Consider the following 22,204-nt stretch of genomic DNA (forward strand, 5'->3'; position numbering starts at 1 on the left):
TTTTTTATAGCCAGAGGTTGGACAGTGGAAGGCCACCACTGGCCATTGAGGATATATAGACAAAACACACACAATAACCTTCCAGCCATTTCTTTGTCAGTGGGACCAGAGCTAAACTGTGCTACTTTGCTCAACCCAAATTAATCCTCTTTTTGAAAAATTGTTTCATAAAAGCCTCTTGGAACTCTCCCTCCATCTTGCAGAGATGGTTTATAGAGATTCTACCACATGTCACACACCAGAGGGGATACGGTGCTGAATAAGGCAGTTCTTGCTGCCAGGCAAACTGGTGAGCACATTTATGGAAGTAGCAATTTATCCTGGCCACTGGACTGTACAATCCATTGCCTCACCCCACCTCCCAGCTGACCTGAAGTCCTACATTGTTTAATGCAATGCTTCAAGCCTGCTATTTCAATAGAAGTATGGGGTACTCCATCAGTTTTCAATATTATTAAAGCAGCAGAATATTCACATACAAATTTTGCTAGAAGCCTACTATATAAAACAGATAAGAACAAGGCTGATCTAGTTAAAGTAGTGTCTTCACTCACCCCCATACTGATACCCCCTGGGGCCCTTCTACTGAGCCCTAGTGCTCCCCAAGACACTTGTTTGAAAGACAGGACTTTTTCTTTTTCACTAAAGCAGGGTAAAGGCCTGCAGGAGGATATTTTTTCCTCCATATGAAATGTGGTGATTGGCTGATCTCTAGGATCCCTTCCAGGCTTGCCTTTTCGGTGTCATGACTCTGCATCTTATTGGTTGGTCTTTGTGAAAAGAAAACGACAGTCCAGTCTAGGAAGCCCTTATGGTATGAGACTGAAGGTAGCTGCCTGAATCTGCTCCTGTGATACTATTCACTCGTATGTGGCCTTAGATGAGTGACTTATCTATTCAACCCTGAGCAAGTTACTCAACTTCTCTGTACTTCAATTCATCCAGTTATGAAGTGAGAAAAATAATATTTATGAGCCAAGGTTTTTATGAGAAGTAGGCAAATTAATCTGTATAAAATATTTAACATTGTGTCTGGAGACAAGTATCAGTAAGCATTGTATAATTGCTTGCTACTATTATTTGCTGTTGTTTCTGAGGTGATCGACAAGTATTTGAAGCATTTCTCAGAGATGTTGTAGGAAGCATCCTTATGACAGAAGTAAAGTAGGACTAGATGTCCTCTAAGATCCTGGATTAGTCAGGATAAGGGAGGTTTTGCCACCATAACAAATAAACCCTGTAGATCTCAGTGGCTTAACAGAACCAAGGTATTTCTCGTTTGCATCACATCTAATACCAATCAGTCAACTCTCTACACAGTGCTTGTCCTTGAAGACAGTGACTCAGGCTGCTTTCACCTTAAGGGTTCATCATCTCAACACATGGCCCCCATGGTTACCAAGGTAAAAAGAAAGAGAGGGTCAGCCTAGAGGTGACTCTTATCACCTTGCTTACAATTATTGGCTAAAACTAGTCATATGGCCACACCCCTGAAAAGAGGTGGGGGTAAATTAAGGGATACAGACATTGGATAAACAGGTACCTTTTATTTTGGAGGGGGAGGAGGTTCTTTTTTGTTTTTTGGGTTTTTTAAAATTTGAGACTTGCTCTGTCACCCAGGCTGAAGGGCAGTGACGTGATCTTGGCTCACTACAACCTCCACCTCCCAGACACAAGTGATTCTCCTGCCTTAGCCTCCTGAGTAGTCAGGACTACAGGTGTGCACCAACAGGCATGCACCACCATGCCCAGCTAATTTTTTCTTTTTTTTTTTTTTTGGAGACAGAGTTTCGCTCTTGTCACCCAGGCTGGAGTACAATGGTGCGATCTCAGCTCACTGCAACCTCCTGGGTTCAAGCAATACTCCTGCCTCAGCCTCCCGAGTAGCTGGGATTACAGGTGTCCCCCACCATGCCTGGCTATTTTTGTATTTTTAGTAGAGACGGGGTCTTGCCAGGTTGGTCTCAAACTCCTGACCTCAGGTGATCTGCCCGCCTCGGCCTCCCAAAGCGCTGGGATTACAGGCACGAGCCACCACACCCGGCCAATTTTTGTATTTGTAGTCGAGACGGGGTTTCACCACATTGGCCATGCTGGTCGGGAACACCTGGCCTCAAGTGATTTGCCCACCCCAGGCTCCTAAAGTGCTGGGATTACAGGCATGAGCCACTGTGCCTGTCTTAAACAGGTATCTTTTAACCTTTTAACATTGAAGCGAGATAGAGTGGCATCTTTTCCTCCACAAGCTTTCTGCTGTATGAAAAACTGTTCTGGAACTACTGGCTTCCCACAAAGCCATATTAATTCTCTTCTTAAACTTCAAGTGTTTCTTAATGGAAAATCAATTATTTGAGATTTAAGCAAAAATGCAAGTTAAGTGAATTGTCTCAGAATGACTAGAATTATTCTTTGGTCTTGTTTTAAAGACAAGTGACTAGGAAAAAGTTATTCTAGAAATTAGCTTGTGTCTCAACAAAAATTTTCACTCATTTCCAGGGTCCTTTGGTCTATATGTCATCCGAATCAGTTGCTTTACATGTATGCAACTTTGCAGTCTTGTCCTTCCCTCCTCTGATTAGTTCATCACAGACAAAACTTGCTCTGTTGATCTGATCACAGTGGAAGATCTGCAGAAAGATTACATTAAAGACATGAGCATTTGCTCCTCAGTAATCATCTGCCATCAATTTTTCTTCCCCTGAGGTAGTAGATATTTCCCTTGCTTCTCTCTCTTAGCCTTATACCTAAAGAATTCTTTGGTTACTTTTTTAACCTCAGTTTTAAAGCTTCTCACTTTACTCCTCTTGTCATCTTAAGAGAAAAAAAAAAACAGAGAATGCTATGTGTATGGTCTGGTTTTTTTAGAGGCAAAATAGGAGAATGAGGGAGAAATATAGGACAGTTTATTTTCAAAGAAACAAACAAAGGAAAGTAGAAGAAAAAGAAAATTGACAGAATTATCAGCCAAGTTTCAGGTAGTTCTGCCTGACACATCTTTTGAAGCAGTGAAAGGCACACAGTGAATGATCACACTGGCCTCATTTGCAACAATGGCTGCTTTAAATCAAATGAGCAGGACAGGTTAGGAATATTGCATTAGCTCACCCCTTTCTGCACTCTCAGGGTAAAGTTGCCCAGAGCTCAAAGGATGCACTGTTTCATGCAAGAGCTGCCTTACAGGATCTGAGAAAGAGGAGCCGGGCTCTGAGCCTTCATCTTCAGCCCACTCCACTGCAACTGTGATTGGAGCCTTTCAAGGCTTTGTTTCAGGTTGAGTTTGGGGAGCAGTTGGCCAGATCTGTTCCTTGATGAATGTCTTCACTTTAATCTGCAATGCAAAGCCATACGCTTCAAAGAAAGGCAAGCTACAGGAATAAGGTCAGTGTTCCTTTGATGCCAAGGTTCAAAGATGAAATAGCAGTCCCAGTGAAATGACAATGTTTATGCACAAACAGCCACCTTCACTCTGCAGCCAGGCTGCTTGTGGAGTTAATGCACACAGGCTGAGGGGCTGCAGGCCGTGCATGCATTCCATATGCACCAAGACCCTTTTAATCTCCTGGTCTGTCACTCTGAGCAGTGCAGTGAGCCCAAAAGTGGAGATTTGATTTCTCCATCCTAATGGATGTTGGGTGGTCTTCCAGCCAAGCCAATGTTGTAAGCCCCTTAAGGGCAAGAAATGTGTCTTGAATTATGCTGGTGTTCCTCTGAGTGTCAAACTCAGTGCTCAGCTTAATAAATATGTCATGACTCAACTTCCCTCTTGCCAGCCTGCTCCATTTCAGGTCAATGTTTATGCTAAATAAGATCATGAGGATGTTTATCTCATAGGACTGGGAGCTGGGAATTGGTTCCACACCAGTTGTGGCAGCGGAAGGGATCACTCAGTGATTGAAGTTACTTTCGGAAAGGTCTAGAAAGATCGCAGCTCAGTCATTTTCTTATCTAGACATAGCACACATAGCCTCAGGAAGGTGAGCCCCAAACCACACCGACTCCCTTGAAGAAAGCATTGTCAAAAATCATCTTATTACTCATGTTTAAATCTTTGATGTATATTTTTCAAGTAATCAATCAACATTTTTTGAACTCCCAGTCTTGATCTTACCTTACTACACCTTCTTTCCCCAACTCTGGGTAAAATTCCATTTCTCAGAGAAGATAGAGTTTGTATGATGTGGCTAATTCACAGTGTGCTCTGCAGCGGTGCCTGGCCTGACATCTGCTCCATGAATGGCAAGTCACTTTCCCTCTCTTGGCCTTAGTTCCTTCATTGCAAATTAAGGTTGTCAGAAGAATTAAGTGATGTGATACAGATAAGGAACTTAGCATGATGCTTGATACACACTAAACACTCAATAAAGTCATAGTACTTTCAACACATCTGCTTTATTCCCTTACTTCTGCAAATTTCCAATAGCTTTACCCACCCTGGAGTTCTCCCTTTTTCCCCAAACTCACATCTTCCTACTCTATTAGCAACTCCCACACACTCTACTTGACATATATTCAGAATCAGGTCACTTCTCACACAGCCAAGACTCTCTCTATCACCTCTCACCTGGATTCCTGGAGTAGCCTCCTGAATATTCTCCCCACTTTTTCTCTTGCCTTTTTATGGCTTCTTCTCCATGCAGAAGCCAAAATTATCTTTTTTTAAAAAGGAGAAGAAAAACTAACTCATACCATGTCACTTCCCCACTGAGAACTTTCTGTCGTCTTTTCAGCTTACTCAGCAGAGTCCAGACTGTGGTCTTCACAGCTTCTCAGGATGTGGTCCTCCATATACCCTGCCACCCCTCCCCTCGCTCAGCCTACTACAGGCAGCTGGCATCCTTGCTTTTCCTAAAACACAGAGAGCAGCTCCCACAGAAAGGTCTTTGCACTTGCTGGTCCCTCTAAAACTGCTCTTCTGACCTATCGGCATAGCCCACTCCCTCCCTGCCATCCCCTTTCTGCTGAAAATCTGCCTTATTAGGGAATTGGCCCTATCCTAAATAGCAAATCCTCCTGTCCCTCTAATTCTCCTCACCTTGCTTTAATTTTTTTTTTTTTTTTTTTGACATGGAGTCTCACTCTGTCACCCAGGCTGGAGTGCAGTGGTGCCATCTCGGCTCACTGCAACCTCCACCTCTCGGGCTCAAGTGACTCTTGTGCCTCAGCCTCCTGAGTAGCTGGGACTACAGGCACCCACCGCCATGCCCAGCTAATTTTTGTATTTTTAGTAGAGACAGGGTTTCACCATGTTGGCCGGGCTGATCTTGAGCTCCCGACCTCAAGTAGTCCACCCGCCTCGGCCTCCCAAAGTACTGGGATTACAGGCATGAGGACCGCACCCAGCCGCTTTAATCTTTACAGCATTTATGAATACCTGACAAATTGTATATGTATCTGCTTATTATCTGTTTGCCCTCACTAAAAGGTAAACTCCAGGAGAACAAGCACTTTGCCTATTTTATTTATTACACTGAAAACAGTGTCTGGCAAGTATAGGTTTCCAAAAATATTTATTGAAAGAGTTCTTCTCGCTATCCCTCTTACCTCAGCAAATAAACAGCTCTGATCTCTTTTACATCTCTGTGCTTGATTCTTTCCCTTTCCATCTTCTAAAGACACCAGCCTCTTTTCACAAACTTGCACTTGTTGGTTTCTCTCATCCTAAAAAGACTTTCCTTGCCCCTTCTTTTTCCAACAGCCACCGAGCCTCAACCCATCCATTGCAGCAGATCTCAAAAGAGTGAGCTATTCCGCTGGCTTCCCATCTACCCTTCTCATGAAGGTTCCAGCCCCTGCAGCCTGTCCCCCGCCTGTCCTCTGCCTCCTTGCTCCATGGATCCTGCTCCCTCTAAAGCCACTCCTGTAAGCACACTCCCCTGCTTCTCTGCCAGATTAAACTTGATCTCTCTGCATCATTCTCTCTCTTTGAAAACAGCCTTCAAAGACTGTCTTCGTTGTAGAGATGCTCTTCTCTTCTGGTTTTTCTCTTATTTTTCTATTTGTTCTTCCTCTCTTTTCTGCCAGGCCTCTTTCCCTATCACTATTTGCCCTAATCCCACACTCTGTTCTTTTTATAGTTCCCGCTGCACAAGTACCCTCACCTGTTTCCTTTCCAAAACAGCTTGCGGACCCTCTACCCCCAGAGATTTCTGCATGACATGCTTGCTGCATTCTAACAAGCCCCAGGTGCTGCTGCTAGTCCAGGGACCAGCCTTTGAGAATCACTGCTGCATAATGACCCTGTAGTCACTCTTTCCCTCCCATCAGACATTAATGGCTTGTGGATTTCTGGTAGATAGAAACCATTAAATCTCCATAACAGGTCGGGCATGGTGGCTCACACCTGTAATCCCAGCACTTTGGGAGGCTGTGGTGAGTGGATCACTTGAGGTCAGGAGTTCGAGACCAACCTGGCCAACAGGGCAAAACCCCATCTCTACTAAAAATACAAAAATTAGCTGGGCATGGTGGCGCAAACCTGTAATCCCAGCTACTCTGGAGACTGAGGCAAGAGAATCGCTTGAGCCCAGGAGGCGGAGGCTGCAGTGAGCTGAGTTAAGGGGTAGCACCAGAGCTGAGAGGCCAAAGAAGAGACCCTGAGCCAGCAGACAAGATATGGGGTTTATTTAGGGGAACTTACATACAGGGATGGTCCAGTGATTGTAGGCTGGACAGGAGAACTGCCACCACTTGTAAAAAGCATGTAGTTCATGTAGCATTTTCACTTAACATCCTTTCCCTAACAACCCTCACCTGGCAACCTTTATTCAACCTTTACTCAGCCTTTATTCAAAGGGCCTCAATCCCCTGTATGACAAGCATCCCACTGGACAAGCTGGGTACTCAGATGTTCCTCATAGGTAAGGAATGAATCTCCAGGTTGGCCACGCTCAAACTGTGAACACACATTCAGGTGTGTCTGCCATACAGGGTCATTCTCAGGAAATGCTTAAACTGTCACGGTCAGGTGTACGTACCGTGCACAGGTGCATCTACCATATAACAATCCACACAGTTCCTGACACATCATAGGCCTTCAATACATACTTTCCAGTTGAATTGGAAAGAAATGTGTTAAGTCTCAGTTATGTCATGATGCAGATGCTCACAAAATATCTGTTTAGGGCCATGTTTTCATCAAAAGAATTGTATCTCTGAATACTTAACATCAGCAATCTGAGTAAATAAACTTGCTCATCAAGGACAACTTCTTCCTTATAATTCTTGTCTGCAGGCATGTCTAATTTTACTCATTACGCCTATCTGCTTATGATAGAGTCACTGATGTTGGGGAAAGTTCCCCCGCATGTCCCCAGTCATCATTTCATATTTCATGATGATGGGAGTGCCAGACAGAAGGGAGAGAGTGACTACAAGGTCATCATACAGCAGTGGTTCTCAAAGAGTGGTCCCTGGACCACCAGCAGCAATGTTACCTGGGGCTTGTTAGAACTGCAACAAAGCATTTCTGAATCAGCTGTTTTAACCATTCCTCCAGGAGATTCTGGTGCAGGCTCAAATTTGATAACCATGTTTCTATGTAACAGAAAAGAAATAGATCTGTGCAGTGGGAGAATTAAAGTGAACAGAGGATGGAATTCTGGCAGATGCAAACAAAGGTAAAGGACCTAGCAAAAAAAAAGAAAAAAGGAGGAAGAAGAGCAGGCAGAAGAATAAGAAAAAGCCCAAAAGAGAAAAGCATGAAATGTGTTTGGATCCACTTCTTTAAATCTGTGTTTAAACCAAAACATCAACGCTGCCCTCTCAGTTACTACTAGCACCTTGCCTGTCCTTCAGTCCCCATGACCACTTTGGCATCAGGAATAGGAAAGAGAGTTTTGCTTATGAAATGCATGTGCCTCACAACAGTCACTCCCTAAGCCTGTGCTTTCACATAACTTTTTGAAGTATGTAAAGTCATTAAGAGTTCATGGTCACAACATTCATTTTATTGTTTGATTTGATAGTAGACATCTGACAGAGATACTGCCATTTCTCCAATAACTGCTATCCCTTAGGATAAATAGGGTAGCATTTATAATAATTATTTAAATTGTCTCTTCCGTGTATCTTCAATGGGTAGGATCAATTTGATGAAAGGAAATCCACAATGGGCAACACTGCTAGGTGTTGACCTATCATAGGATGACTCATGACAAAATATTCCATATTCCTAACTCAGAAAGAATGGTCTCTCCTAAAATTATGTGGGGTCTACTTAACTCGTGCTATAACAATCACCCTCCATTTGACTGCTGATCTTCCTCCCATGATCGTTACAATTTTGATGACATGGTGTTGAAATGAAATTGGCACTTTTTTGAAAAAAGATGATCTGCTTAACCTGATGTATCTGGTGAATATTAGATATTAAGATTCTTGTTATATTTTCAATTTCATGTCAGCTGTTTCATGAAACAGCAACTATATATCTTACCAAGCACTTACTTTGCCTACTGGCTACTGTGTAGTTTTTAGATCTACGGGCCCACTTATCTGAAGATCTAAATGTTTAAATATTTTAGAATTTTTGTGTAACATTAAGTCTTTCAAAATACAACACTTAACCAGAGACAGGAAAGTTGGAACGATTCTAGCTATATGAACAGGCCAGTACTTAAATTTGGATTGCTCCATTGACTAGTTCATTTCTAATTTCACCAAAATGGCTATAAGAAAAATCATAATGTCTCTGACTTAATCAATTCTCTCTCAGCTATTACCTCAGTGCCAGGCTGGTGGGATAATCACCAACTTTCTGAATCACAAAACCACATTTTGTATCACATGGATGAAAACGTGATTCATTTATAATCAAGTGACCAGTAATGTCTGAAAGGGAAATAGTAATGGAAATTTACTTACAAGAGAAAAGGTATACAGAATTTCAATTACTAATGTGTAATATCTGATTTCAGTAGAATACACCTGCATCATTGTTAATAACACCTAAACTTAAATGATAAATTTAGGAAAAATGAAATTCTCTATTTTTCTTCAAAGTCACACATGTCCCTCTCTGCCCTTAAACTGAAGGAGTTTCTGGGTGGTAAGGCAGGGGAGGGGACAATGTGTCTGGAAGAAAAGGAAGGAGAAAACTAAAGATAAAATTAAGATGGAATAATGACTTGTGTTCTTCCTGGAAAACAATAGCTATTTAAGATCCTCAGAAATAGAGGAATTTGGCCAGGTGTGGTGGCTCACACCTGTAATTCCAGCACTTTGCGAGGCCAAAGCAGGTGGATCACCCAAGCTCAGAAATTCGAGACCAGCCTGGGCAACATGGCAAAACCCTGTCTCTACCAAAACATACAAAAAAATTAGATGGAGGTGTTGGCACACACCTGTGGTCCCAGCTACTTGGGAGGAAGTGGTGGGAGGATCACTTGAGCCTAGGAGGCAGAAGTTGCAGTGAGATTAAATCGAACCCTGCACTCCAGCCTGGGCAACAGAGTGAGACCTCATCTAAAAACATATATATATATAATATATATGTAAAAATTATATACATGTATATATAAATAAAAGTTATATATTATATACTTATATAGTATATAAATAAAAGTTATATATATTTATATATAATACATAAATAAAAGTTATATATATAATATATAGGGAGAGAGGAATTTGGCAGGAAGAAATAATGCAATATTTTCTCTTTTTAATGTTATGTTTTCTCAATATAGTATTCAGGGATTATTGCTGCAAAAAAGGTCATAAATAGTTACTCTGTTACTATTATCCTTCTTTAATTATCTTAGATATTATCAATTAAACAGATACTATCCAGATAACTACTTCAATTCTCTACTTTCCATAGGAAGAAAAAGCTTAACAAGCCTATCATAGAATGGAAATCCAGGTTTTGATGAGCTTTTTTAAGAAAGCCAATAAGAGAAGGATGGGGAAATTGAGTCTGCAAATTAGAGCTAAGTCCCCCAGTCATCGTGCTGGTACAAGTAGTTCCTCTTCAATCTGGGCTTCCTTTACCCTTTAAAAACTAATTGCTATCAGACCAAGACCTGAGGAGGAAATATTCAATAGAAATGCTCCCTAGCAGAGGGCCTCCTCACAATAAATCTTTCTGAGGTTTTAATTCTTGGATGAGTTGGGAAGTACTCAAAGCTTTCCATCTGTGGGGAAGTTGTTGCCTCGGCTGTAGAATTCTACTTGCACCTTACACACGGCCTTTAGCAGGGTTGGGGAATGAAGGCTTTCAGCTAATGGGATGCTCCTCTTTTCCTTTGGGTTTTGGCCTCTGGGAGAAGGCTCTCCGTTCTTGAACTGCAGAAGTGATGGATTTTTTATTCAAATTTGGTTAAATTATGGTGTTATAATATATATAATAATATATTTGGCTATATAGTGTTATATTTTATGATGATATTCCCTATTCTAAAATTAAAACTGAGTGTTCTGTTCCTTCATTGTGAAGTCCCTGTTTCTGCTGAGAACATCAGAGAGGCTAAAGATGACAATTTGGTTTCTATACCCTGCGAAAGAAAGCATATATTCTGTTCGTTGAAGTAGTTCAGATCATGTTTAAAAAACATAGATAAGTAAACAGCTGTTGCTGATCAAATTGTTCTTCTCCTCACAAACAAAGGGAATCTCTCTACAAATTAAAGAAAGCAATCCAGGCCTTCCCTGATTTCCCAGAGACTTGCAGACTGGGCAACAGCTAATCCTCTCATATTTCCCTCATATTTGCCCCTTCACCACAGACTTTCCTGGCTCCTGACTCCAAACATAGGTCCCCCTGTGATTTCTGTTACTCGAGCTCATCTCCCAGAACAGGTGCAGAGCCAAAACTTGAGACAGAGGAAATCTGGACTCAGAACAGCTTGGGGATTCAGGCTGGAGTGACCCTTCTAGTTCTTGCCACCAACCCAGGGAGACCTTCCCTAAACATCCTTTCTAAAATATTGTCCCTTTTCCTGTGAGTTACTCAGTCCACCCCCAGAGTCAGTATCATTTTCTTCATAGCACTTATTACCTCCTTCAATATGAATTTTCTTTCTGGGTTAATATCTGTTTTTGCTGGGAGAATACAAGTGCCATGAGGGCAGAGACACTGTCCCCAAATTGAAGTAGTACATGTTGGCTGAATAAATGACCCATTCAGCATCAGCTTTGGCCATATCTCCTCAACTATTCTGCAGGCAGCTTTCCTCTATCTGGAAGGCTCTCATCCCTCCCCACAATACACTACCCCCATTCATTATCTCCTGAGCCCCTGGCCATCCTTCTAAGCCCTGTCTTGATGGCCCCAGTCAGAAAATTATTCTTCCTTCCTTCAGTCCCTTGCGGTTTTTACTTCTATTATGTTAGTCACACACACCCCTAACCCAGCCCTCCAAATAGGTGGTGATTAGTTATTTAATTGCACCTTAAGCATCAAATACGTGAGTGAATGGGCACCGAACACTATACTTGGGACTAAGCAGATTTTCTGACAAGCTTGGGATCTAGTCACCATTTATAAACAATTAGAATGTTATTTCTTTTGAGGTTACTTATAGAATTATTTTAGTTCAAATACTGCTGTCGTAACTACTTCATGGATGGGTGCATGCATAGGTCAAACTCTATAGCCTCTTTCCCATTCTTTTGATAAATGCATGGTTTTATATAACATACACTAGGGATTTGTCTAGACACCATCAGATATGGAGGAGAGCTGAGCATGCTGGATAATTCAAGCCAATGTTACTTAAATAGCAGAAGCAAAAATGGAGTTTTTCCTTTAATTATCAAGCAGTTAGTTGAATCTCTCACTTAAAGTTTCCTATAGGAGACACAATCTGAAATTCAAAAGTGTATTTGACTTTTTCATACACAGTAATCAGCAGGCACTGGGCAACAGCTAATCCTCTCTATCCAAGTTGAGTACATTTCTAAAATAGAGGAGGGTAGTGTGATTCTTAAGCATCCAAAATGACATTTTCCATCCTCCCTCCTTCTCCTCCTCCATCTTAATAATGATTTGCACTTAGGATGTTTTTCAATCAAGAAACTATGTTTTTGTGACATTACTTGGTGACTAGTAACAAGAGGTTGAGAAACTAAAACTCCCACAGAAAAATTTGGGTTTCTTTTTACAGACAATGAAAGATAAAGGGGTATTGGGATTTTGAGTCTTTGAAAGTTTTCCATAGTATCCTTCTTTGTGGGGTTGGTATTGGTTAAGGTATGTTACTTGTTGTAACAGACAAATGCCAACAAAACTGTGGCTTAACACAATAGAAATTCATTTTTTCCTAACATAAAGTCCAAAATTGGTGTTTCTGTTGGGCAAGACAGTTCTCTTCCAAGAACCCAGCCTCCTTCCATTTTGTAGCTCCTCCAGCTTCAATATACGGTTTCCAAAGTTGCTGACAAAGGGGTAAGGAGCATGAAGGATTGTGCCTGTGACATTTTCAAGGGCCATGGCTGGAAAGGCACATTGCATTTCTGCCCACATTCCATTGGCTGTAACTCAGTCACATGACTTTGCCTAACCACAAAGGAACATGGGTAATGGAGTTAACTATGTGCCTAGGAGAGGAAATGAGTTTGGTGAGTAGGAGCCAGACTTTGCCGCAGTACTTAACCTCCACCCAGGACATTCTTTCCTCAAACTTTCTGATTCTTTCCAAATGCTCTCCTATTTTCTTCATAAATAAACTCTTGACCTGGAATAGAATAAAAGTATCTAAGAACAAAAGAAAAATAAAGTCTAAAGGACTGAAGATGGATCTCTCCTCCTTTTTTAGGGACTTCGGGGATACTAGTCTGGCTTTACCACAACTATTTCTAGTTTCTTTTTCACAGAACTCATTCCTAGCACATGGCAGGTGTTGCTACCATTGCTGTGATTCTGTTGCTCAGTTCCCAAAGCTATGTACTTTCTGGAAGCAGAAAATAGACCCTGAGGATAATAATTCCTCAGAAGAAATTAAAATGACATAAAATTGGAGTAGCTCTGGAAGTCATGCCAGAGGAGGGGAGAATGTATATTTTGGAAATAGTAGCATACAGACATTAAGGACTTTTTTTCTTTGAAGAGGGGATGTGATGAGACAGAAAATGGCATCATTATCAGAAAATTAAAAATTGCAATTTAAAAATGTGAACTGATTAGGCTAATTCTTTGAATTGAATGAGTTTGAGCGCACCCCAGTCACTCACTCAGCTCTCCTTGAGTACTTTTGGGACCATAGACGAAAAGGAAGCTAATAAATTTGAACAGGCATCAAACCTGTGATGTTCATCACATTAGCACCCAGCCCTTGACTAACTAAGATAACCAGGCACGAGACTGAATTCTGAGCCCAGGTAGAGAAATAAAACTAGAGACTTCCTATCAGGATTGAGCTAATATTAGAATATGATTCCAATTAACATCACTTACATTTTATCTACTTTTGAAAGCCCTAAAATCTGTTTGCTTCTGTTATGTCTAGATGGGCAAGTTCACACCAGATAATTCATTCTACAGCATATCTACAGGATTAAAAAAACAGCTCTAAAGCTTAAATTTCTATTTTTTATTCAGTTATTATGAGAAAAAAGTTGATTAAAATGTCAAGGTCTTTTAAGTAACTATTAATTTTTGAATTTCAATCATTTTTATTTACCTTCTGCAGAGAAAAGATAAAGGAAAAAAGAGTGACACTTATAATGTATGTGCACTGAAAATACAACCATGCCTCTTTGTTAAATCATTTTGTGTGAATTATTTCATTTACTCTGATTATTTGTGAAATTTTATCATGAGATTGCCAGGTGACGTATTGACCCTGCCCCTAACCCAATGTGGACTGGGAGAAAGTGGCACCAGCCCCTTCCAGCTGTGACCTACAACCTTTGCTCTGGTCCCTGCAATAAGGCACACATATTTTTACACTTGAGTTTGATAGGTTTAAAATAAACAGGGACTAAGTGGGAAGATTTAGGGCATTGAGGGGGGAAAGAAAGGAGTACACTGGGTGATAGAAATTAGCTCTTAAGAGAGGAATTTTCTCTTTCCTACTGTTTATTTTTGACATGAGATACATTCACAAACTTCTCTCATAAGACATTGATTGTCTTCAGTGCAAACTGTTGGGAGCTGCAAGCTACACTATCCATTCACATCCTCAAACTTATCTTGTGGCTGTTATTGCAGATTTACTCTTCACTGAAATTCTGTCTCTTCTCTAGGGAAGAGGGAATGAAAAGCAAAAAGGAAAAGGACTGTGGTGCGGGTGATAAAACCATGATAATTCACACTTGGTATAAAAAAAATCTTCTCACATTTCTCAGTGTCTACCTTGGAAGAGTGTTCACTGAATACAAAACTGGTTTCCTACAGCTTTTTTTCTCTCCATCCAACTCAGCCAGGACATGGTGTTTGCTCCATTTTTCTAAGGTCCCTCAATGAAAACAAGAGGCATCTACAAAAAATTCCACCCAAAATGTACTGTCTGAGGGCCCCGGCATTCAAGGCCCTTGGCATTGTTGACAGAGGAGCTAGCTTCTGATTTCTAAATACATTTGCCACTTGGTTGCCAGCTGGAGAGACCGAAAGAGGCTGAGGGCATGGAGAGCTGCGTTTTCTAAATGGTTTCAGGCCCCTGGCATTTCAGCAATAGCTAATACAAAACAGATGTTGGTGCTATGCTCCACTGGCTTTCAACTGAGGGCCTGCCTCAGTCCATGATTAATCACCTGTGCTGGGGGGCAAAAAAGTTCTACCTGGTCTTTTTGTGTGTGTGGACCTAAGGTCAGGGTTAGCAATCAAGGTGACAGACATTGCCTCTCTGCCTTGCTGTTGCTGCTTACCTACGTGTGTGACAACTTGGGTTTGTCCAATAAATGCAAAATTAGCCAACGAACTGAACTCTAGTTAAGAGGGAAAGTTTGCCTGGTTGTGCAGAAATAGCTAGCAAACTGTTCCAGAACCTTCTGCCCCTTCATTTACTTTATCCAAAGAGTTAGCCAAGGGTAGACTCTTATGAAAGCTCAGTAAATTCTGCAGTTGATTTGAGTCTTTAAAAAATTTCCCTAGAAAGAATGTAAAGAGAATCTGTGTGTCTTTTAGATGGCACTGGGGCAAAAGATAGTGCAGCCACTTCCTTCCAGCCGTCCCACAAACAAGATATCCTTTTACATGAGCCCTACTGGAGCATCCTCTTCACATTTGCTTCCTCTGTGTGGTTGGACTCTGAGATGCGGGAGTGGTGATGTAATACATATGGAATTCCATGTTGGTTCAGTACAAGTGGGAAAGGAAAGAACATTATTCCATCTGTAGCATCTTCCAGGGTAAAGGGGAGCTGGTATTCCACACTGGCCTTTGTTTTTCCTTCCTACAGCTGGGGAGGATTAGGCAGGTGGATTTGTGCCTGAGGAATCCCAGTGTGTGGGTCTGGGCTAGAGAGATTGTATTTGCTTTCTATTTCTACATTACGAATTACCACAAACTTAGTGACCATTTAATATATCAGTTTCCTTGGGTTAGGAGTCTGGACACAGTGTATTCTCTGCTCAGGTTCTCATAATGCTGAAATCAAGGTGTCAGCAGCTGCTCTGTTATCTGGAGCTCAGGCACCTCCTCCAAGCTCACATGGCTGTGACAGAATCCAGTCTTTTGGGGCTGTAAGACTGAGACCCGTTTCCTCTCTGGCTGTCAGTGGGAACACTCTCAGCTCCTGGTGGCTGTTTCCATCTCATGAGGGCCCCTCCATCTTCAAAGCCAGCAACGGAGAGTCTCCCTCACATCAAATACCCTGCCTCTCTCTCTCTCTTTGAATCTCTTTTAAAACTTCAGAGATGTTCACCTGTAGCTAAGACCTAATCAGGGCTCTCTTAATTAGGACTTAATTACTGGTGAACATCTCTAAAGTTTTGTGCCCTTTGTAAAATAGGAGGACTTTATGTAGTTAAATTCTCTGTGATCATCTGCTTCAACTTGAGCACCGAGAATGAAATTATTCTGATAAACATGTAATTCTTAAAAATAGGAATATATGGAGGACATGTCTTGGGCACCAAAAAGACAAGAAGGAGACCGGGATGGCCAGGTTGGCTGTAGGTGCCGCAGGTCAGTTACGTAGACAAGAGGGACCACCCAGTTTTAGAGAGCAAATCCAAGTCAGTGAGTCCAGTCTTTGGTTCAAATTAATAGTTTTCAATATTTGTGAACCATAGAATTTTTCAAATAAATGTGTCTGAAAGTATATATATATATTCTGTAGCACTCAAGTTATGTCAGACACCCTACTAACTGCTTAATATTTAATCCTCATAACAGTATGCAGTGGGCATTATTATTATTATCCTTGTCATGATTCCCATTTTACAATGAAGAATCCAGGTCTCAGAAAGAGGAAGTACCTTGCCCAAGATGGTAGAGTTTACTTTGAACCCAGCAAATTGGCTTCATACTGTTTGAGTGCTTGGCTGACATGTCATTGTCCTGGGCACAAGGCAAAAGTCTGGGGGGCTTCCCCATCAATTTTTCCCCATACCCTCCTCCCTGAGGCCTGTTCAGTGCATCCTACCCTAGCAAAGCTCTGGAAACCAAAAGGTTTTAATTCTGCAGGCAGCTGCCTTGGATGGGGCTTCCTGGTGGCCACCTTCATTTGCACGGTTTCTCAGAGCCCTTTCAAGGAACCACATTAACACAATTACTCAGCCTAGTATCTGTCTTTTGCCAATTCCTTTGTCTTCTTGCCACAGATTGGAACAGTTGTCAACACAGCTCCTCGCCCATTTCAGACATTTGCTGCCACCTTGGCTTCCTGACTAGTCTTGCTACCTCCAGTTTTTCCCTCATCCTGATCCATGCACTATACACTATGAGCTTTGTCTTCCTAACCCCCTCAGAATATGTCATGTTTACTTACAATGCTTCCAGGGCTCTCTAATACCCATCAAAAAATTGTGACTCTCAAGCTGGCATTTTTAGCTTTTGATGATCTAACTCTACTGATCTTTCCCATGACTGGAATCCAAACATTCTAGGCAAGTACTCATCCCTTTCCTCCCCATCCCCAAACTTGTGTCCACAAGATGTTAAGTTACCATCTCTAGGTCTCCTTCAAACTCTCAGAGCACTTCTTTTATTGGGCACTTGATTTTCTATCTTCTGTTATGATTAATTTTTCTAGTTTATAAGACCCCTGAAAATAGTGGACACGCTGATATTTTAATCTTCCACTGAACACAACAGCCACTTACAAATAATAGGTACTAAGTAAGTAGATGCTGAATCAATCATCCTCCCAAAAGTCCTGAGAAATAGATGTAGTAACTATTACTATCATTCCCATTTAACAGATCAGTAAATTGAGGCTTAGAGATGATGAGTGACTTGCTCATCTCTATAGATATAGAGGCAGATAGAACCTAACGCACAAATCTATTGACTGAGGACAAAAATTTCTTGAGGCTGAATTATTCTCTGGTGTCTTCAGTTATCATCAATCATTATTTTTAGAGAATCAACAAACACAATATAATTTGTTACTTTCAGCAGTGGTTCTTAACTGGAGGTACACACCACAGTTACCCAGTGAGTTTTTCTGAAAGGTCCAACCTAGTCCTTCTGGAGCAGAATGTCTGCAGAGGGAGGTCTACTATGTGTGTGTGTGTGTGTGTGTGTATATATATATATACATAGATTTTTTTGAGATGGAGTCTCGCTCTGTCGCCCAGGCTGGAGTGCAGTGGCGCAATCTTGGCTCACTGCAAGCTCTGCCTCCCAGGTTCACACCATTCTCCTGCCTCAGCCTCCCAAGTAGCTGGGACTACAGGCACCCGCCACCACGCCCAGCTAATTTTTTTGTATTTTTAGTAGACACAGGGTTTCACCATGTTAGCCAGGATGGTCTTGAGCTCCTGACCTTGTGACCCACCTGCCTCAGCCTCCCAAAGTGCTGGGATTACAGGTGTGAGCCACCGCACCTGGCCTACTATGTGTATTCTTGAAAAAAAAATTCTAGAAGACCCTGATGTGTTTCTCTGGTTAAGAATCACTGATTTTGAGGCAAGAGAAAGAAATAAAGGGCATCCAAATAGGAAGAGAGGAAGTCAAACTATCTCTGCAGACAACATGATTCTATATCTAGAAAACCCCATAGTACTGGCCCCAAAGCCCCTCAGCTGATAAACGACTTCAGCAAAGTTGCAGGAAACAAAATCAATGTACTAAAATCACTAGCATTTCTATACACCAACAACAGCAAAACTGAGAGCCAAATTAGAAAAGAATCCCATTCACAATTGCCACAAAAAGAATAAAATATCTTGGAATAGAGCTAACCAGGGAGGTGAAAGATCTCTACAATGAAAATTACAAAACACTGTTCAAAGAAACCAGAGAAGACACAAACAAATGGAAAAATATTCCATGTTCATGGATAGGAAGAATCAACATCATTAAAATGGCCATACTGCCCAAAGCAATTTACAGATTCAGTTCTATTCCCATCAAACTACCAATGACATTCTTTACAAAACTAGAAAAAAAAAAGATTTTAAAATTCATATGGAACCAAAAAAGAGCCCAAATAGCCAAGGCAATCCTAAGTAAAAAGAACAAAGCTGGAGGTATCATGTTACCCAACTTCAAACTATACTACAAGGCTACAGTAACCAAAACAGCATGATACTGGTAAGAAAACAGGCACATAGACCAATGGAACAGAATAGAGTGCTCAGAAATAAGACTACATATCTTCAACCATCTGATCTTCAATGAACTTGACAAAAACAAATAATGGGGAAAGGACTCCCTATTTAATAAATAATCAGCATCATTTATTAAATAGGGACAAATATAAATAATTCTGCCATAAAGCCACATGCATGCGAATGTTCCTTGCAGCACTATTCACAATCGCAAAGACATGGAATCAACCTAAATCCTTATCAATGACAGACTGAATAAAGAAAATTTGGTACATATACACCATGGAATACTATGCAGCCATAAGAAAGAACAAGATCATGTCTTTTGCAGGAACATGGATGGAGCTGGAGGCTGTTATCCTTAGCAAACTAACACAGGAACAGAAAACCAAATACCACATGTTCTTACTTATAGGTGGGAGGTAAATGATAAGAACTTATGAACACAAAGAAGGAAACAACAGACACTGGGGTCTACTTGAGGGAGGAGGGTGGGAGGAGGGAAAGGAGCAGAAGAGAGAACTATTGACTGGGCTTAACACCTGGATGATGAGATAATATGTACAACAAACCCCCACGACATGTGTTTACCTATGTAACAAATCTTCACATGTACCCCGAAACCTAAAATTAAAATTAAAAAAAAGAATCACTGATTTACAAGGGTTCCCAGAAGGCCCTCAGCTTCCCATATTACCTCATTTAATGTGTAAAATTACATAATTAATGGCTTGCTAACATATTACTCTCTATTTAAATGCAAAGTAATATTATATCTTATCATTCATTTTATAAGTATTCAGGAAGCAATAATACTATGCAAATGTCTACATCTGTCTCATGGCACCTATTTTTGGTTATATATTATTTGATATCTGCCTTGCCTCCTGTTAGATCATTTGTTCCAAACAGTGTCAGAAATTTTTCATCTTCTATTGCCACCTCAGCAGCTGGCCTTGCTCCTGTACATAGTGAGTACTTTTCATTTGTGAAGTGTATAACTCCGTGAATGATGGAATTCACGCCTCATCATGAGCGAGTTTACCACTTTTTCCAAAGAGCCAACTTTGATAATGTCCTAGGCACTGCCAATTTCCAGGTCAGCTGGGTAATGCCTTCATGATCTCCAAGCCTCTGTTTCCTCATCTGTGAAGTGGGCCCAAAAAGCCAGTTCCTGGCTCACAGTAGGTGCACAAGAAATGTCCATTCTCATCCTTGCTTGGGGATTAAATAGCTAACAGTGTATGTGAGCAGCTGGTGGGAGGCGGAGGCAGGGTGTTTTCCCAGGGACCTCAAAATCAGGCCATGCCGATGGCTGCCCACCCCTCATGTCCTGCCTGCTCCTGCATGCATTCCACAGGGGCAAGACTGAGCAGCCTGGAGAGCCCTTGGAACATGTGTATGTGACTATAAAACATGCTGTAGCCCTGGAATCCCAACATCAAAAGGGAGAGCTTCAGTGCCTGATAAAAATGTGCATTCCTCTTAGCAAACCACTCCAAATGCTCTTTTCTCCACCCCACTGGGAAGCTTGTCAATGCTAATGTGATTCTTATGATTCTTGCTGCTCTGTAGCCTCTTGATCTTTACCGAGATCTCTCTGCCCCTGAGTGTGTTGGAAACAAAATGTCCTGTCTAGTGTTCAGTGCTTAAAATAACAGACGCTGGCTTCCTGCTGTCCATTGAAACTTTACTCCAAGGTCTCTCCCCATCACCCTCTGCCCCCTTGCCAAGCCAGGGGAAAAAGTCCAGGGTAAACTGGCAGATAGAGAAGCAGGGAGGGGCAGGGGAAATTAGGCATTCTTAGACTACTGCAGGCATTCTTTAATATCAATTTGATTTTCCCTGGGTTAATTTTTCAGAAATATCAACTTCTTAAAATGTGAGAAATGTTTTATGGAATGTGACTTCCCATCTCTAAAGACAAGGACCTCATTTTCCAAGCAATGCTGCCTAGGAGCATGTTTGAGGTCACGCAGTCTGTATTCTGGACAGTGGTCATATGCTAAATAATTGAAGGAGGAAATGAGCTGGGTATATTTCTGAACATATATTTTCAAGCCTGGGAAATAGTAAAATAAGTCATCCCATGGTATCTGGGCATATTCATGTTTTCTGTTAGAAAACGAGATTGCAAAGTCTGCAGAAAATAGACCATGACAATGGTATTGGCTCACAAACTCACAAACTCGTCAACCCCATCTCTTTTGCTTAGGATTATGGGGGAAATGCGTTCTCTTTTTTTGTATGCCAATGGTTTAACAGAGAAGAAATTTTCCTTCTTTAAGACAGGTCATTCTGGTAGTTTCAACCATCTGTAATTCCTTCTGGGCCTCTGGGAGACTGAGTTGTCCTAAACATATTTTTGGAAATGCCACTGACCATTGTTTTTATTAGGCAACTGCAAAGCTTTGTAGTAAGAGGATTTGTGTTTTATTTGTTTTTCTTCCCCTGACCCAGCTGGTTTTGTTTTAACAGCATTGGAGGGGAGGTTAAAGTATTTGTGGCCTCCGTTAACCTAGCCTATCTCTCAAAGCCAGCAAAGCCAGAAATCAGAAGAGATAGAACAGGAACAGACAGGTCATCAGCCGAGATAGGTTCACCCTTGATTTAACCACCCTCATGAGAGGGGTGGGGTCGACAGGGAGGTTGATCTTAAGATGAGTGAAAGCTTCGGAGCATGTAGCTGTTGGGAGAGCAGGTCACCCCCACAAAAAGGTATCTCAGGAACCTGAGCACTCAGGAACTGCTGGGAAGTAATCATGCCAAACAAGAGGCTACCACATATGCCCATTTTTATTTGCCACACCCAGTGAAGGAGCATAGCTCAGCCAGGCTGCAATCAGATACCCAGAAAAGGCCATGCATGGCCCTAGGGGTGGACCAGAAATGGCAGCTATTTCTGAGACATCCCAGTCTGCTTGGCTGAACCTTGTTAAAACCAAAACTTATGCCAGGTCCCATCCCCAGAGATCCTGATTTAATGGGTCTGGGGTGCAGCCTGGACATAAGGTTTGCCAAACTCTCCAGATGACTGTGAGGTGGCACTGAGGCTGCAGAGAACTATTGCCCAGCAGAAAATCGCAATTCCCCTTTCAACGACCTACTAAATGCCAGATGCAGTACTAAACACTTTTCCCACATTAATTTCTTGATTTCTCCCAATTTTCCTGTAAGATAAGCTTATCTCTAATTTACAGCTAAAACTGAGATTTTCAGATTTTTAGGCTGTTCAGGTGGAGTTTGATTCCCATTCCACTTAACTCCAAAGCCTATTCCTTTTCCACTCAACAGCCTTCTCAGAGAATCCAAAATATGACAAAATAAATACTTAACAGAAACTCTCCAGAGGGCTACATAAAAGATTATTTCATTCACTTATTTATGTGAGTAGGTACTTTCCCTGACTTCTGTGTAATATGTAGAAGAAAGATCAGAAACTACTTAATTGGAGACTCTGAGTGTCTTGAAGGGGATGTGGCCGCAGTGCCCAATCTCCAAAGCTTCCCTTTGCCATCCTAGCATGGCTGTCCCTGTACAAAAGGAC

General features: G+C 41.5%; 1 protein-coding gene across 3 annotated transcripts in view; it reads left to right on the plus strand.

The window, feature by feature from the left end:
- Window positions 1-22,204, plus strand: part of SPTLC3 (serine palmitoyltransferase long chain base subunit 3) — a 158,568-nt gene that overhangs the window by 119,546 nt on the left and 16,818 nt on the right. The window lies entirely within an intron of this gene.

Source organism: Gorilla gorilla, chromosome 21, assembly GCF_029281585.2.
Source record: "Gorilla gorilla gorilla isolate KB3781 chromosome 21, NHGRI_mGorGor1-v2.1_pri, whole genome shotgun sequence".
Lineage (NCBI taxonomy): Eukaryota > Metazoa > Chordata > Mammalia > Primates > Hominidae > Gorilla > Gorilla gorilla.